The sequence below is a fragment of the Solenopsis invicta genome, chromosome 8, assembly GCF_016802725.1.
Source record: "Solenopsis invicta isolate M01_SB chromosome 8, UNIL_Sinv_3.0, whole genome shotgun sequence".
NCBI classification, from domain to species: Eukaryota; Metazoa; Arthropoda; class Insecta; order Hymenoptera; family Formicidae; genus Solenopsis; species Solenopsis invicta.
Window position 1 is genome coordinate 14,586,675 of NC_052671.1, and position 18,287 is coordinate 14,604,961.

An 18,287-nucleotide genomic window follows, 5' to 3' on the forward strand; every position below is an offset into this window, starting at 1 on the left:
GTCGTTAAAAATGGGGAAAAAAATTAATGAGCCTAAGTCATCAGCAATTTTTAAATTTTAATAACTTCTAATTAGCATTGTAGAAGTGCTACATATATCTTCCGTATCAGACTGGTGATCAATCAAATCTCAAAATTGAATTGGAATTTGATCAATCAAAGCAAAGTTCGTTAAACTTGAGAGATGGTTTTCCTTTCTTCTGATTGGTTAAATTTCAATCTCTAGCACTCTTTAGTTTGATATGAGCTCAATAGATGTGCCTTCCCAAGTGCCCTTGGTGCAATTTCACACCGATACCGAGCAGCAGCGTGTCGTCGGCCTTCAGGGTCACGGAGACACGAAGGAAAACACCGGCGCGCTGCCACGGTTAAATCCGCGCCTGAGGAAAGAATGCGCGATGGCCGCCACGTCGCATCCCCGAGGCCTCTCGCGTGTCTTTGTCTCCCGGGGCCCCAGTAGTTGGCGACCTGTAGGCACTGCCGGTGCACGCACCAGGTGCCTGTAATCGTTCACAAATTAACGTCGCTGGGGCAGCTTCTTCTCCTCGCGCGCGGATTTACCGCTGTTGCCGTATAAGGGCAATATTACCGGCCCGTGCCCTTACCTCGTGCCGCGGTACATATTTCAATCATTTCGTCGGCCGTCTCCTTTAGAAACGGAGACGGCCGCAGCCACCTGCGGAGATCCTCATTGCCGCGGAAAAACAAAGATGCCGCGCGGATATAGCGATATAGAAAGTCATTGACGATATTTAAATCGTTCAAACAAGGCACTATTAAAGATCCTAAAATTAGAGTCTGGACATTAGCAACTTGTGATTGGTCCGACATTTTTTGTCAATTTCCGTCAGTTATTTAAAATTTTCGTGAAAATAATTATTTCAAGGAATTTATTAAAACTGTTATTATTATTTCAATTTTTTTGAGCTAAACACATCTTAACGTTCACTCGATGAGACCCTCACTCTTTCACCGTATTTTACTTACATTCACCAGAAACTATGAAGCCAGTAAAATTCCATACAGCACAGATCTCCTAGGAATGTCTACGGGACGTCCCGTGGACGTCTCCAGGAGGTCTGTGCTATATGTTTGCAACGCTCATCAAATTTTAACATACACTGCAGAGCGAGAATAGAACCACATTTTTCTCGCACAATTTGACGAAAAAATGTCGAACACTTGTAACGTCCGGACTCTGATTTTAGGCATTACCAGCTTTGTGTCTTGGCGACGCGACGGAAACGCGCGAGCAGATAATAAAAATAAATTATATCTGCGCTCGTTTTTATCCGAGTCTTATTCGAGCAGAATTTTAATCTTCGGCTCAATTAGCGAAACACTTTACATGGAGTGCGCGATTATAAAATTGCAACGCGCCTTTCTGTTTCATTATATTGAAGAAAAAAAAAAAAGAAGGATATTACATGCTGATGGGCATCGCGTGCAACCGACTTCAAAAATACGCGCGGCGCGATAATTATCACGATGACAACTCACGTGGGACCGGATCGGTACACTTTCTCCGCGCGAAATGTTGCGCGCGCGCGCGCGAAATGTTACACGCGCGTATCTCGTGTCCTTTATTTCGGCGCTCGCTTCCTTTCTCATCGCCATTCATCGGAAGCAAGGGCTACCACATGCAGATAGTTACCCCGCGGCAGGTGTCCGTCCGTTCGCGAAATCTCGCAGTCCTCGTTTCGCAGCGTCGCGAGAGCTAGAGCGCGCTCGAATCGCTCTCGCTGACGAACGATTGTCGCCACGGCCATTACCTGTCCCCGCGAACGTTCTCACACTCCCGAGCCGGATCCGTACGGATCCTCTCGCGGATAAGATCTACACGAAAAAGAGGAAGGTAAGAGGAAAAAAAGAGCCGACGTCGTTGCTCAACGGGTTAACGCGCGCGGATGTATGCGAGTGGCGACATAACCAAGCGGCGGCAGCCAACGGACGGTTGCGTTCACCAGAAAATGTACGCGCGCTTCCAGGACTCTCTCGCCCCGGTGCCCCTCTTTCAACGATACTCCTAATTTATGAATATTACCCGCTCCTGCGAGTCGCTCTCGCAGTCGGGGCACGTGTAATAAAACGCGACGGACGCGTGTGCGTCATCGCGGATGTACGTAGAGAAGAGGACGGGGGGAGAGAGAAGAAGAAGTGGTAGATGGAGGAGGGTTGGACTCTTGGAAGTCGTTCCTACTTGACCTTAGACCGTAATCGTCATTTCCGAAAGTCGATCCTTAGATGCCGCCGTTTAACACGACGATATTTAATTGCCGAGCTGGCGACGCCTGTAAATTACTCGTGCCGAGTAAATTGTGCATAAGGACGGCGATTGAATGCGATAAGTTCCTGCCGAGTGGGAGGTGGAAGGATATAGAGGCGTACTCTTCCGGATTAGAACCGGCGAACGCGTTGCGCGTCGAGATCATTAAGAGGATTACGCGTACACCATACGCATACACTCCAGAAGCATTCATTTTTCAATTTACGCGCTTCACTTGCACGCAGATTTCTCTTTTCCCACTGCTTCAATTATTTTTATTAATTTTCTTATAAACTTGGCGAAATTATGGCGGGTAAATATGGCACGAAACGCACTCGAGATTGAAGGGGAGAAAAACTCCCGGTGTACAACGATAAGCAACGTATAATTTACAAGATGTTATACTCGAAGCATCGGTGGTGTACCGGCATATTTGAACTCGCTATAAAGTTTCTGTCAAATTTATCGCAAAACTCGTTGCAAAGTCTGAAGCATGTTAACTTCAAGATTGGTTTCACCCTCTCGTCCGAGTACGTCGCCCCGTAAAAGTATGCCATAAGCTAGGAGACTGTGGAAAATTAAGTAATTATCACAGGATAATTACGTTCACGGGCACAATATGAACTTCGGTTATAAATTACGGATCGCGAAACGTTGTAACGCGTTCGCTAACTTAAATAAATTCCGTGTAATCCTACGATACAATTTATTATACTATTATAATATAACTTAAAATTTTAGCAATCAATATCTAGCGTAGGGTACAGCCTTCTCATAATTTCACGATATACATCAGTGGAGCGAACAAACGCGATATAGGGGAGAGTTTTGCTGAACGCTTACTGATTACCTAAGTCGTACTTCATCAGTATTTTATATTATTATTTAATGTGAGCAACATTTAGACTTTGAAAAAATATACTTTATAGAAATAAAGTAAATGAGAAATAAGCAATGAAAAGAAAAATTGAATAAGTTAGATCTTTTGTGCGTGTTAACCGCTCATTAAAAAGTCAGGTACACCCGATGTTAATCTTTGATCGAGTTATGTAGCTGATAATATTATAATGTAATCATGCAGTTTCATACTGAATTTTTATATTTTTATAAAAAAGGTTTATTGCAGAATATTTTACATTTATTATATACACATACTAGCAATTATTATAAAAATATTTTTATCAAATCTATCGAGTTTCGTAAATTGTACCTCGTACAATAAATGATATTAATGTAAGACTGATAAGTGATAATAGTAAACTTAATAATTAACATCATTAAAAATTCGTCAACTGCAGAAAATATATTCATCCCAGTTTTATTTTCATATACTTATCTTAAATTAATGTTCTTTAATAATTATTATACATATATAATCTTTTCTTGATAGATTATTAATAAAATAACTTAATAATTCTTTATATATTTTTATTTATTTTAATTTATAAATTCAATATTTTCGAAGACAATACAATTTATTACAGAAAACTGATAGACGACCAGTGAATTTTTGCAGCATATTGTTAAAGATTTATAATAAATTAATCTGTTGTTGGTGAAAGATTAAACATTCAGGTCTGAAACATTAAGCTATAATTTTTTTCTAACATTTATTAGAATAAAAATCAGTATACCACACAAATGGGAAATATAATTAAAAAAATGACTTAACTGATTCAGCAACTTTTCACCATATTGACATTTTATCTTCTTCCAAACACACAGGACGAATTTCGCGAAGGGACAAGTCCAACATCGCCTTCCGTCCTTTTTTTTCGTTTTTTTTTTTTTTTTCAAAAATATGCTTAATCCAAGATGCAAATGGCTCGTATCCCCTTCGTGCTTTTATTACCGGCATTATTTGCACGCCGCGATATAAATAATCGCGCGTATCCTCGCCGGGCGCTGTTTTACACGCTTAACTAATTACCTCGGCGAGACTATACATCTCCGATTATCTGTCCTCCGGAAGCCTCCAGGAGAACAAAGGCTGGTTACACCGCCTACCTTTACATTAAACTGCATCTGATCCACGCGAAATACTGATTACACCGAGGGGTCGACACCGCCGGGTCGATTCTCCGTATAGTCGAGAGGATACTGCACGTAAACGCGAGACGCCGCCGCGCCGCGCCGCGCGAGCGCGCGCGCGACTCGTAAATTTTCCTCCTCGCGTCTCTTTCCCGTTCACTCCGCGAGCTCTTTCCCGCCGGCCGGTAGGGTGGGCCCTTCGGTTGATTTAGCATTCAGCACTTAAATCAATTCGAACAAGTTCGGTACTTAAGAGCTCCTGAGTTTGTACAGAGAACGTTGCTCGTTCGCGAGCGTTACCGCCTCTCGAAGTCGCAGCGCGCGGGGGTTGGGGGTGGGCCGAAACGCGCGTGGGCGCAGATGGGCTCGCGGAATCTCGAGGCGTTCATTACAATTATCATAGCAGCCCCACAAGCGTAACACCATCGCAAACATTAAGACGATGGTGAACGATGCCCGCGGAACTCCTCTCTTTCCTACCCGAGACCGGGATAAACATCGATTTCCCCGCCCTTGCGGATATCCGGATTAATCCCGCCAGAGGATGGGGAGTTCGCTTATTCTCGCTTTCAGATCTGTCGTTTAAATCTCGACGGGTTCATAGAGATCGCGAGATGGAGAGAAATCTCATATCCTTCTTCAATTACCCGAGAAAAATCCGTATGCGACCTGGCGTATCGTCCTGGCGTTTGTACGCGCCTTTCCCAGTGCTCTTATTTTTGCATTTTTGCTCTTTAGCTCTTCGTCTATGCCATTCCGGCGTGCGGAGTATCTTCGATAAATTATAACCGGGAATAGCATAAGTTTGTGGACTCAGTGGCGCGGCGGGGCGAGGAAGTGGAGCCTTTTAGCGACTGGCGCGAGCAACCCTTTTCTTGTAATTCGACGAAATAAACGCCGAACGTTAGGCCAAAAGCAATAAAATAAATCAAGCAGCCCACGCTCGGGAAGGAAAACATTACCGCTCGAAGCGTCGTAGTAGCAAACGAGGGGTCTTTCGGCTATCTAAAGGCCTTCCGAGGCCACGCCGCGTTTTACTGTCTCAACGTTGTCCACGTATGACCGCGTTTATCTTTCGGAATAGAGCCGAAGGAATAACGTCAACCTGCGAAAGAGCAATATGACGAGTTAACTGCCGCCTTAACGCGCGCTCAATTCACTTAATTTCCAAGAGATATTTCAAACGCGCGGCTACATCATATTACGTTATGTATCTGACACGTACAAAGTGTCACGTTTCTTTAAAATTCAGAATACTGCTTAGCACCGGGGGGAGGGGGGGGGACACCGTCTATCTACGCCTTGAATATAGCGTGTAATTTCTTTATTAAATGTCACATCGTACATCTGTAGCAGAATTAAAAGCTGATGAAATCGCTTTAAGACACAATGTTCCCGACTGTGCTAATCTGAGGATGTATTGGCGTAATTAAAAATATACTGTTTTAAATTCGTGCGGTAAAATACGATTTTACCGCGCAGATTAAATTTTAATTGAAAAACTGTCGGGTATTTTCATGTTGCATTAAGAGCGAGTACCGCGAGAGGAGTTGTAGGATTAAGACGTTGTACATAAATCCCGTATTCGTTACCTTCGCGCAGGTTCAACGACTACTTTGTAGTAGGTCCGATGATGAACGATCCCGTACAGCACTATATAACAGTGCGCCGCAGTTAACGTGTCACAGAGCGAGCGGCCAGGCGATTATTAGAGATCGTAAAATATTGATTGATTCCGCCGCCTAATTTTAACGGCTACCATCAATTATATCCTCCATCGGATGCTGACCATCGCGCCGGAAGCTATAGCCTTGACGATACCTTTGGCACTCTCTTTCACTTCTCAACTTTGATTTCTCTTTTTAGTTAATGGTTCACCGGAAAAGTCATCTTACCTAACTTTGTGTGTAACATTCATACGTATAGATATACAGGGTGAACGAAAAGTGTCGGATTGATAAATGTCTCGGAAATGAGACATTTGAGAAGAGTGTTTTATACAAAAGTTACATGATCTAAAAGAGGAACAAGTAATGGTAAAATTAATTTAAAAAGAAAATAAATTTTTTGAAGTCACATGAAAGTTATCATCATTAAAAAAAATGATTAATGATTTTTTAATGATTTCTTTAAATATTCATTATATAAAGATATTAAAACTGAGTTATTGAAAAATCAATATTTTACAAAATATTTTATACTTTATTCTAACACATTACAACATAAATTTAACTTTATTTTAATACTTTTATATTTAGAATAAGTAGAGAAATTATATTTTGTAAAAAAAAAAAATATTTAAATCCAATGTCTTCTGTTTTCGAGATATTTTATTGATTCAATTCTTTTTGCTTACCTTGTAGATGTATGTCTAGACAGAAAAAAGAAACATTTTCTTATTTTGAGAATATTCTTACTTTTAAAATATTAAATATTGAAAAGAGATTTCATAGCGTTAAACAAACATAATTTACGTATACGAAAAAATTTTGTATAGTTTTATAAAAAAAATATATTTTTATTTCTAATAATAATTTTCATGAATTAAGAGTAAAAAGAGTATCGAAAGAAAAATAATATTTTTCTTTCAATCAAGAATTTTGAATTTTTTATGTAATATATATCATTATTGTCAAAATAATCATATTATGCTCTTTAAAGAATTGTTATAATAAATTGGATTATTTTATCGAAATTTAAGGTTATAAAGAAGATGAAATTATAAGCACAAGATTAGAATTATTTCATATATAAACAAGAATATAATTTCTCTAATTGGAGAAATTATATTAGTTTTAATTTGATACTAATATTGATACAGTTTTTTTTAGCACATTAAGATGAAATAATTAGAACCTTTTTTTATTGCGTGTTTTACAGATAGTAGAATTAACAAATAAGCTTAATAGATAATAAAATTAACCTTCTCCTTAGGTGTTTCGTGACCAACCGTTTCTTGTTCGTACAAGTTTCTCGCAAATGCGATGGATTATTAAATTATACACATTTTATTATTTTTCATGGTGAAGTTTCAACATTTGTTCTAGAGACTTGAAAGTATGTTTGTGAACTTTTAGAGATTTTTTGAACCATTTTAAATAGGTGAAAGAATAATAAATTTGAGATATCTAGAAAAGTAAGGAGGCACCGTTTTGAGCATGGTATCGTAAAGGTTTAAATGTTTTCCAAAAAGCAAATTAAATTATAGACTGTAATATCGTGACCTGCAGTTACGAAAATTCTGAAACGATTCCAGTAATTAGAAATTGTTCAAGATTCTATTGGAAATTCACTGAAGATATTGACACCGATAAATCAGATGCACCGAATTGAAAGCATTTTCGCTTCATTCCCAGACCAACCCATTACCCTTTCGAAGAGCATCAGTCTGGCCCTCTTTCAGCCGCGCACTCAGGTCGCGATAAGGATCAATGTTAACGGGAGGAATCGGAGGAGCGGGCTACTTTCTCCGCGAACGAAGTGCCAGGCACGAGGGAGAGATCGTGAATCGGGGGTATCTTCGTTAGGATTTAAGGACCAGAAGAACGACGCCGGCTGGGGTCGGCTGGAAGAGTTCGAAAGATACGACATCGGCACCGTCGTCGGCGGAGGGTCGGGCTTCAAGGGGATAAATACGGCCGTCGACGAAGAGAAACACAAACAGTAATTACGAATATCTCGGCGCGGAATCGAAAAGACATCGCGAATCTTTAACTGCTTTCAGCCATCCGACTTCTCGATGGAAAAGGGAGCGATTCCTCTCTTTCTCCCTCCGTCTTTCTTTCTCTTACGCTCTTGCCGTCCGATCCTCCGCAGCATCCGTTTCTCTCCAGAGCCTTATTGGCCCCACCGGGTTTTCCGTCTGCTAGGTATCAGAAGTAACTCCGAACCCCTTTCGGTCGTACTTTCGGATTAACCCTCTCCCTTTTCCTCACCTCATTTCGTGTCGAAAACTTATTAGTAATTACGGCAGATATCTGCTCGCAGGATTCGGAAGATGGGGGGGCTCTTCTTCACGGCTCCTGCACACAGCTTCTCCCTCTTTATTTTTCTACCAAGTTTCGCCGACACTTTCACCGGGACTTTCGTCGCGTTCGCTTCTCTTGACTTCTTGTTCTTTATTTCTTGCACCCCGACATATATAATTATAAATACCATCAAGAAGAGTTTGGACCCCTAGCATTTACTTTAACGATGATTATAGCTTGTGTAATTTAAATAAAAACGACAGTATAAATATGGTACTTTTATAACTTAATTGCAAAATTATTTATTATTAAAGTAATTATTTTATCAAGAAATACGTTTGTTTACTTGATATTTTATGCCTCCCATAAGGGACGCTCGGTTACGCAATTGACCGCTAACCATCCCAATTGTTCGGTCAGACTTTCGCTGATGATAATTGTCGACGTGCCTTTAATTCCGCGGCAACCCTTTTACATTGAAGACCCTTCCTAGTCAAATATCTTCTTTCTGTTTCGTTCTCTTTCTCTCTCTTTCTCTTCTTTCGACTCAAAAAGGGTTTAAAGTATTACCCTCCTCTTATCAGCTTCGTTTTAAGAGGCTTAATGATGTCGGTTCTTTCGAACGATGAATTTTATAATCGAAGATGATATCTTGCGTATCTAATTTTAGAGCATCTTTTGGATCAATTTCCTTTTTTATATCATTTTTTTCAACGTTGTTGTTATTATTATTAAGTTATTCATCATATTGATCAGATGGATTAATTTAATTAATCTTATTATATCTATTTAGATATATTTGTAATAGAGTCGACAAATAATTTTGCTCTTCAAGTTGCTCGTTAAAATTGTTTAGATTAAATCAGCATATACTATCTTACACCAGATCACTTCAAATTAGCGAGTTACTGTTCACAATTTGAGAGAATCAAGGCAACGTGTATCTCGAGCAATTTCATTGAAACTGTATCCTTGCAATCGGAGCATCTTCGATCAAAATTGGGGTTTCTCCGACTTGTGGTGACTCGTCTAGTCGCCAGAAGAGGTCAAAGCGGGGGAGAGGGGGGAGTTAACTTGCCATAAATTTGCGAATGGACCGCCCAGCCATCAAAGCGATCACCCGAGGCTTCCTTACCCTGAGTCCTTGCATACCGGCACCGATATTAAATGACAAAGGCCAAAGGCATACCTCTTGCTAGCAGCAAGGGTTGGAGGGGTAGCAAATTCTCGCGTACGCTCGGCAACCCCCAAGCATCTACCGCCTGGGAAACCAGGAGGCTCTATCCTCTCGTACCTTGAGTCATCCCCTTACGACGAGAGCTCACCTATATCGGTATTTCGCGGGAAGGATGTTTTAAATACAAGCTCCACGTACTTAGAGCACCAACAGTACCTCTCGCCCGTTGGCCATGGGGATTTCCTCTGGAAGAAGGGTAAAGATTTAAAGATGCAGATAGCTTTGATCTTGAAGCGCAATGATGTTGATGACGACGATGGCATGTCTTAAAAATTTCGTATAATTATTTTCGTTCTCTTGTGTTAATGTTCGTCATATTTTAAGGGTACATACATCTCTTTCTTCTGTAACATTTTAAGAATATATCGGATATACATTTCTTGCAAAGTAAATAAAATTAAAAAATGTATTTAATATTAACACTTCAAGTAAACTATATACATATGAAAGTTGTGTGAATAAAATTATATGTTTATTTAATAACATACTTTTATATTAATAAAAAATTAAATTTTTACATCATTAAAAAAATCTCACTTTTCTTGTGTAAGTAGTTTAAGTATTCAAAATAATTTATGTAAAGTTTTATTGTGACTGTGTATTTAGTTATTTTGTAAATACATTGTATTTATTTTACACACCTGAACTCTCTGCATCGCAGTGAAACTTTACGTAAATTATTGTGAATATTTGAAGTTCTTAAATAACAAAATTAAATTTTTTTATTATTTCTTATTTCATTATTAGTTTCTTATTTTATTATTAATTACATTTTTATTAGAGCACATGTCTATTTTTTGTTGAAATAATTTTTTATCCCGAAGATAAACGCTAAATTTTGTCTACTACTTTCAAGTGCAATATAAAGTTTTGAGCAATGTCCTAAACATCCTTAAAACTTATCATGGAACGTAAACGTTTTTATAATCCCAAAAAGCATTGATAACATCGAAGATCTGCTGACTTCCTGGAAGTATTCAATGGCACTATCAGACAAGGATCGCTGATATAATTTCGTGGATTTAAATTCTAACATGGATACAAATATCGACTATTTGATGAGAAAGTCAAGAGTATTGGATTCTCAGTGTCGAGGGCGTCCTTTTAATATGATAATTCTTTGAATACATTCGACTATCTCTACGTTCATAAAAGCTTGTCAATCGGCCTCGCATTTCCTGTGCCCGACTGCCTTTGAAAAGGAAGAAACGCAGGAGATTGCGCGAGAACGAGAAATATCCCATTTCTCGTGGTGGTGATATATCAAAAACTCAGTGAATATTTTGCGACGACAGTGGCGGAATTATTGATCGTCCATCTGCAGCATTATTCGAAATTGAAAGTATTAAAATAAGTAACACTGTTAAATATTAATTAATCAAATGTAAACTAATTCCTATCGTTAAATTGAATATTTTGTTATTTTTAACTTTCATGTGTGTATGTGTGTCAAAATTTATTAAATAAAAGAATTGAGACTCGTGAAAATGTCAATACAACAGAAAGTAACGCGGCAAATACGAGTCGAAATTTATTATTTTAACACAAAACATGTTAAGAAAACAATTGTTTATAATCAACCTATTTCTGTTGAATTGCTTAATTTCAAAGTTAGCAGTGTTTATATTAACGTATATATCTAGTAAATAATAAACTAAATTTGAATCAAATTTAATGATTTCTTTATTTAAAATGATTAACTCTATTATTTTAATTAAGTTAACGATATGTTGGGCAGTGGCAACGTATAAATGATTAAAATAGTGACTCAAATTGGATACAACTCGGCATTACTTCGATTCTAATTAGATTTTAACTACTAGTGTACATAGTTAAAAATTGTTATTACATAAAGATGGAAGGAAATGAAAAATATAATACCTTAAAATATTTTTCTAAAACGCAGAACTGAAGTTAAAATCGATTTATTCTTTCATCACGTATATTCATTCTCCTTTTTTCTTAAGAATGTTTTTTGTCCCTGCTGAAAATTTTTCTTGGAATTTTTTATATAAGTTTTTAGAATTTTTCAGAATTTCTGTATAATTTTATAACTTTCTCAGATTTTTTATATGAATTGGAACACTTTTCAGTAATACTTAAAAAGTTTACATTTTTTCTCAGAATTTTCATATAAATATGATAGTTGTGAAATATCTTAAGATTTCTAAGATTTTTTCTTTTATAATTTCTGACAAAATGTTAGAAAAATCTAAAAACAATTAAAAGTATTTTTCAGAAATTATGGGATGAGAAATATCAGAATATTTCAAAATTTACATGTATGAACATTTTTAAGAGAAGCTGTAGACTTTTTGAATATTTCTGAAAAATGTTCCAATTTATATAAAAGATAAAAAAATTACGAGAAAAATTCTCACCAAGGGTGTCAAAATAATACGATTGCATCAAGCTACGCTCTATCCTAATGGAAGTATAAATATAGAAAGGCGTGTGACAATATCAATCTCACGGGACCGAATTGCGACATCTGAATACACCGTGCGCACCATTCACGATTGATGTGACCAGATTTAAGGAGAACAACGCTATTGTGCGCCGAGTGGCACGCTGTTTGCGTAGGACCGCGCGCAAGTGTAAAGCCATAAAGAAATTAACGGACTTTTATCAGTTTCGGGAAAAGCACCTGGCGGAACCCGACGACGCCCGGGGAAGAGCGTTGCTGATTACAGGTGGCCACAATAGAAACATTGTCTCCACCTGGTGCGCCAGCCAGCGCTCGGCCGATTCTTATGCGACCGCCTTATCCTTCGACGGTGCAAACGAAACTCTGCAAACGGTGCAGCCGCAGCAGTGCCGGGCAGTGCCGCAATAAAGTCAGAAAATAATAGGGAGCGGGGTGAGAATCGTCGAAAGAAGGCGCGAGTTTTACGAGCCAGGCACGCATTGTACCTGACCCCCTTCCGCCGCTCTCTTCCTCCTCTAAGAGGCAAACAGAATTTTACGATACGTCTCGTGTCACTGCGCGAGCCCGTAAATCGGCATTTATTTAGGCGCTCGTTGTTGCATTAACGCTTTATATGCCTGTCGGGGAGCGGCGATAAGGATATAAGTGGCGGCAGATACCGGCCGAATCAAGTTCAGGTGGTTTGAGTATTTTCCGTGGAACACTGCACCGTTTCCGGCCCTCGAGCTTTGCACAACGCGCACACCTTAGGCTCATTATAAAGTCATTCGAAAGTACCTTTTTTTTTTTTTATTTCACCGTGTTCCCAACTCTTTCTCTTCCTCCGTTTTTCCGTTCTGTATATATTTATACGCTCTTGTTTAAATTCAATTAATTCTTTTTAAGTAAGAAAATGCAAAAAGAAAGAGAAATGATTTGCACAGAAGCAAATTGCTTGCGCAAAGGGACACGCTCTACGAGTTTCCGCACAATCAATTAATGCCTATAACAAGTCGGCGTATGTGTACCTTACCGAATCGGTTTTATCCAGCGCGTCCTTCCGCGCGCTCGCTTTTTTTCCTTGTTTCCCTTTTTTCTTTTTTTAACACGGCAGGCGACAATCGAATTATCCCGCGCTCCGGTAAAGGGAGACGCGCAATAAAACCTATACACGCGTATCCGCGCGTGCACGTGCGACGAAAGGCCGGAGAGCCGTGCGGCACGGAGAGAGAGAGGAAAAACGCGCGGCGCGGCCCCATCCCTTCATGGGCTATTGATTCCCAATTTCACCGATAATGGCCGGGGCGCATCCTTTTTTTTTCTTTTACGCCGATACACTTGTTGAACGCCGAACGCGCGGGTTGGGGTTTGGGGAACAGGGCGGGTGGATTTTGCGCGCCCGCCGGGACCTAACGCGCTTTTTTTTCCTCTCCTTTTCTCCCGTTTTTCCTTTTCTTTTTTTTTTCGCTCCCGTTCTCCTCTTTCGCTCTCCACATCGCGGGGAGAATATGGTTCTCGTCCCACATTCGCATAGGAAACCGTCGACAACTGCGGAGGGGTTGATTTTATGGCGTGTTTGGGGCAAAGCGGACATAAACGTGGCGGGTACGCGAATTGAGCCGCGCGACAGGGGTGAGCCGCAACCTGTAAAGAATACCCTCGATCTCTTTTCGCGTGTCGTCCCAACCGATAGCGCGTAGCCGCCCTTATAACTTCAGATAGGAGCGCTTTATTTGGGGGAAAGGGGAATATTGGATTCCATTTTGTGTGTGTATGTTTTTAAAAGAAGATATTCCTATGACATAATTACTTTTGGCAAAGGATTGATACTCATTATACGATAGCTAGAATAATTCTTCTGATAAGCTGTGTGACAGAAATATAACAAAAATAGACTGCAACGAGAGAAAAGATTGTGGTTATTGAATAGGAAGTGTGATGTTGAATATCACTGACTAAGAGTAGTGAGAAAGTATTTATATAAAAATTTTTAATTTATAATAAATCTTGTACAAATAACTTATAATATTTTATATATATCTGAAAAATTATCTTTATTCTTGTTTTAATCTGGCGATACTAATTTCCTATGGTTCGATATTTTGGTTGTGGGAAAAACCTGTATTATAAATTTCTCTCTTTCTTTAATCTTTATAAATCATTATTCTTTTAGTAATTACGCCTGCCGTTTACTAAATCGGTTACGAGGCATCCAGTAATTCTCATTCTGGAAAAAAATTTATCGAAAAATTAAAATAGTCTGATTAAATATTAAGTCCAATTAAATATTGAGTTTGTTTAATTTTGAGTTGATTGACTTAATTTTTGATTTAAAAATTAACTAATGTTAATGAATTAATTAAATTGACATGAATTAATTATATCTTTTCTTTAGTGTAACTAAATAATTGTTGAATCAATCCAATGTTTATCCAAACGTATCAAACTAAATATTTTAATTTTACAATAAATTTTTTTTCTTGGTGTATATAATATAGTTTTGTCGGATATAAGCACATTTTACTAAACGTTTTTTTTTTTTTATTAGTGATGGCAAACCCTAACCTTTGTAATGTTATGATATCTAACAAGAGAACAATCAAATACGTACATCTAGAAAAGTTTTTTAAACTAAAAAAAATATTTGAATCAAAGAAATTTATATATTGCTATGCAATTACAGAAAAGTTTCTTTGATTTGACGAAATTTTTGTGGTTATTCTTTTTATTAGAATTGAAGAAACAGTTTAGTTATGCCGCGCAAATCTTTTAAATGAAAGATATTTCATGAAATATATTTGAAACCATAACAACTAAATTATTTTTTACATTTCTGTCAGTATTTTCTTTAAATTAGAAAATTATTTGTTTAAATTAAATAAATGTGAATAAATAATTTATTTACTTTAAAAAAAGCTAAAAACGACATTTCTCAAAATTAAATAAATTTTTCTTTTTCTCAAAGGTATTTGCAATTCATTTAAAAAAAAAAACTAAATTATAGAAACGATTTTTGATCAATTTAAACATAACTTTTTTCTGGGTATATTTCACAGATTTTGGATCAAAGGGTTGGATTTACAAGACTACAAAGTAGTCAAGTTTTTTTTCTTTTTTTTGTTACGCAAACTGACTGAGACCTCCTTTCCTTGATATTTATTTTTTCTCGTGTTCTTAATTTATTTTATAATTCTACAAAACATTTTTTTAATTTAATTATTAAAAGAATAAATTATGTAAAGACATAAAAATACATTAAATTATTTCTTAAATATTGTTCAATAAAAACTGCGGGTTTGGGAGAGTTAGCACTTAATGACTATGACTAGACTGATTCTGTGAACTCGGTCATTCGCTGCAATCTGTCATGTAGTTATTTCAAACTTTAGAACGTTGAAACTTCAACCCTCTTTGATCCATTGGTATTTGAATTTTACATCCAACTTTATATCTTAATATCGAACTTTCCAAAATCCGCGAGATACGTAGCACGATCTCCCTTATAAGCAAACTGTGCAAAGATCTAATTTGACTGCTGTCGCCACCAAAGTGCAATATACCCTGATGAAGATATCCAACCAATCCCCAATTTAACAACAATCTCCCTTTTCCCTATTACTTTCGTCGCCAACTCTATCGAAGAAGGCGAAGGAGCAAAGTTAAATAATTTTGAATAAAATTGCACACTGTCGAGGATGCTTTTTACATTCGTTTTAGCAAGTCGGATAGACATTCCCATAGGAGACGCGCAGGAATATCGCACGATCGCGATCGAGGTAGCGTGCCACCTGCCCTCGTCAACTCGAGGATAGACGCGAACACACACACGCGCGATCCGAGTATGACAACGTAAATATCACGGAATGCGCGCGGCGGGCCGGGTAAGACCGTCTTGCGCGGGTAGGTACGTACGTCTCGCCGGTTATTACTTTCCTTCGAGTTTCCCACAGAAGTCACGATCTGTGGTCGCGGATCATAGCCTGGTCCGCGATACAAATACAATGAGGTGTACGGCGCACATAAATTAATGGTGGGAAACGCTCGACGTGCGCGCACGCATACGCGCGTGTACACACATCGCGCGCCGTGCCGCGCCATGTCCCCATGCGACCATGAAGCTGGCATAGACCTGTTTACGCTACCGTGCGGTGGCATGCAGTATGCGCATCGTTCTTTCGTCTCCCCATAACCGTATGCGGTTTGGCTATGGTCGTTACGGTTCAAGCGTTCTCCAATAACGCGTACGCTCTGCGCGCGGCATGTCCGCAAGAATGTGTGCGTTACAACCGCTCTGTGATCATTGGTCAATGTTAATGATGGGCCTCGCCGACGTTAATGAAGGGAAATTTTGTCCCGCGAGCGGACTAAAATTCTTTTAGTCGCCAAGTGCGCGATTATCCTTATTATTCTCTAGGAGGGGGCCAACAGCGGCAATTTCACCGATTTGTTTACTTGGAACGGGACGAAATTGTATAATTTGTTTCGCAATAGAAATACAGAGCACTGAGTAGTACATGATTAAAACTCAATGGGACTCAGAACTCGCGTGGTCTTTGAATTGGAACAATACTTCAGTTGATTATCTCTCGCTATTTTCTGGAATTTTCTTATGAGCAGGTTTAGGTAACTAAAAATTATTTGGATAAAGATGAGATAAATTACAAGTAAATGTATCTTAAATGACATAAAGATGATTTAATTTATCTAGATAGCATTATATATGGTTTTATTTAAATAATGTTTAAATCGCAAAGTAATGATATTAGGATATTAAAACAATATTGTTTATCTTTTTATTCCTTAAAAACAAAAGTTCTTTAAATAATTTAATCTGACATAAAAATAGTTCTCTTTGGATTTGAATTAATACGTAAATAAAAATCAAAGTTGAAAAATAGAAGGAATATATAACTCACTTTATACGATAATTCTGGTATATACGCCATACCGATCGAGACTTAATTTATCAAGTATTATTTATTATTTTTAAGGAAAATGAATTATACCAATAAAAACTTTATACTGTCTACTACTGTAAAAAAAATTAGAAATGTAAAATAATAATTTTCTTAAATTTGAAAAAAAAATTTAAATAACCCTTTTTTGCCGTGTATGAAAAGTAGTGAGATTTATGAGCGGAACAATCGAATTGGATAAAAAAATACAAGAGTTAAATACATGTATTTTCCTGTACTACATCTTTTACTATCTCTCTACACTTGTGTATCATGAGATAATTAATAATAAACTTTACATTTTTTATAGAGAGTGATCAAATAAATTGTTACCTATATATATCGCTGGGCCATTTATAATATTAACAAATCGATTTAATTCGCAATGGTTACGTTAATACAAGGAGTAAAAAAAGTAAAATTACAACACAATACTAACACAAAATCGCATAACAGAATGATTCTCATTTCTGTTTTTATTTTTTCTGCTTTTTGCGATGTAAATGCCGGAGTTATTTTATAATGACTGGCCAAATTTCTTGTGTCATAAAAGTTTTGAAATTTATAGTTTTAATATAATTTTTATATTGTACCACTACTAATCTGTACATCACATTGATTCTCGGTTGTACTCCAATACAAACAGCCCAGCACTAAAAACATATAATTCATGTTGCGTTTACTGTACATTTTCAGACTTTTCAGACAACGAATTTCGAGAACTCTGCTGTTACTCACTCTAAAAAATTCTGCTCACTCTAAAAAATGCTCTTGTTAAAATTTTATTAATGCTAACATAAAGATTGAGACTAAGAACAATATTTCATTTTCGTCATTGTTCACATTGTCTTAGATAATTTGAAAAAGATAAAATTTGTTTTACCTGAAATAAAAGTGAAGACAATATACATTATAATATTCTAGATTATGATAAGATGAAGCTGTTTCTTTATCTGAATAATTTTATATAGATAACGACAAACATCGCTTATAAAACATAGCTATTTGCTCAGAATTTTGACGATCGAAACGAGATGCATGGTAAATATATACAAATTAATTTCGTTCAGTTCCATTCGAATGCTGAAGAATGAATTTTCTCTTCCATCGCGCGCCGATCCGTCACACCGCCCCCGTGGAAGACGGTCGCGATGGCGTGCACGGCGATAAATTATAACGTTATAGTTTCTCTTGACATTTCTGTGCAGTTGGGTAACCCGACCTGGCCTAACCCCAATGTCCTTACGCACGCATCGTGGGCGCTCTCTCCTACGAGATCAGGTCGGAGTAAGTGAGACGGCGGGCGGTGGCGGCAGTGGCATCAGTGTACTACCTGGTGCACAGCCTGGTACTTATCCTCGCTCCCGAGGACGGAGCCAACAATACGAAACTACGTTGCACGCAACTGTCCCTCCGCATCCGCT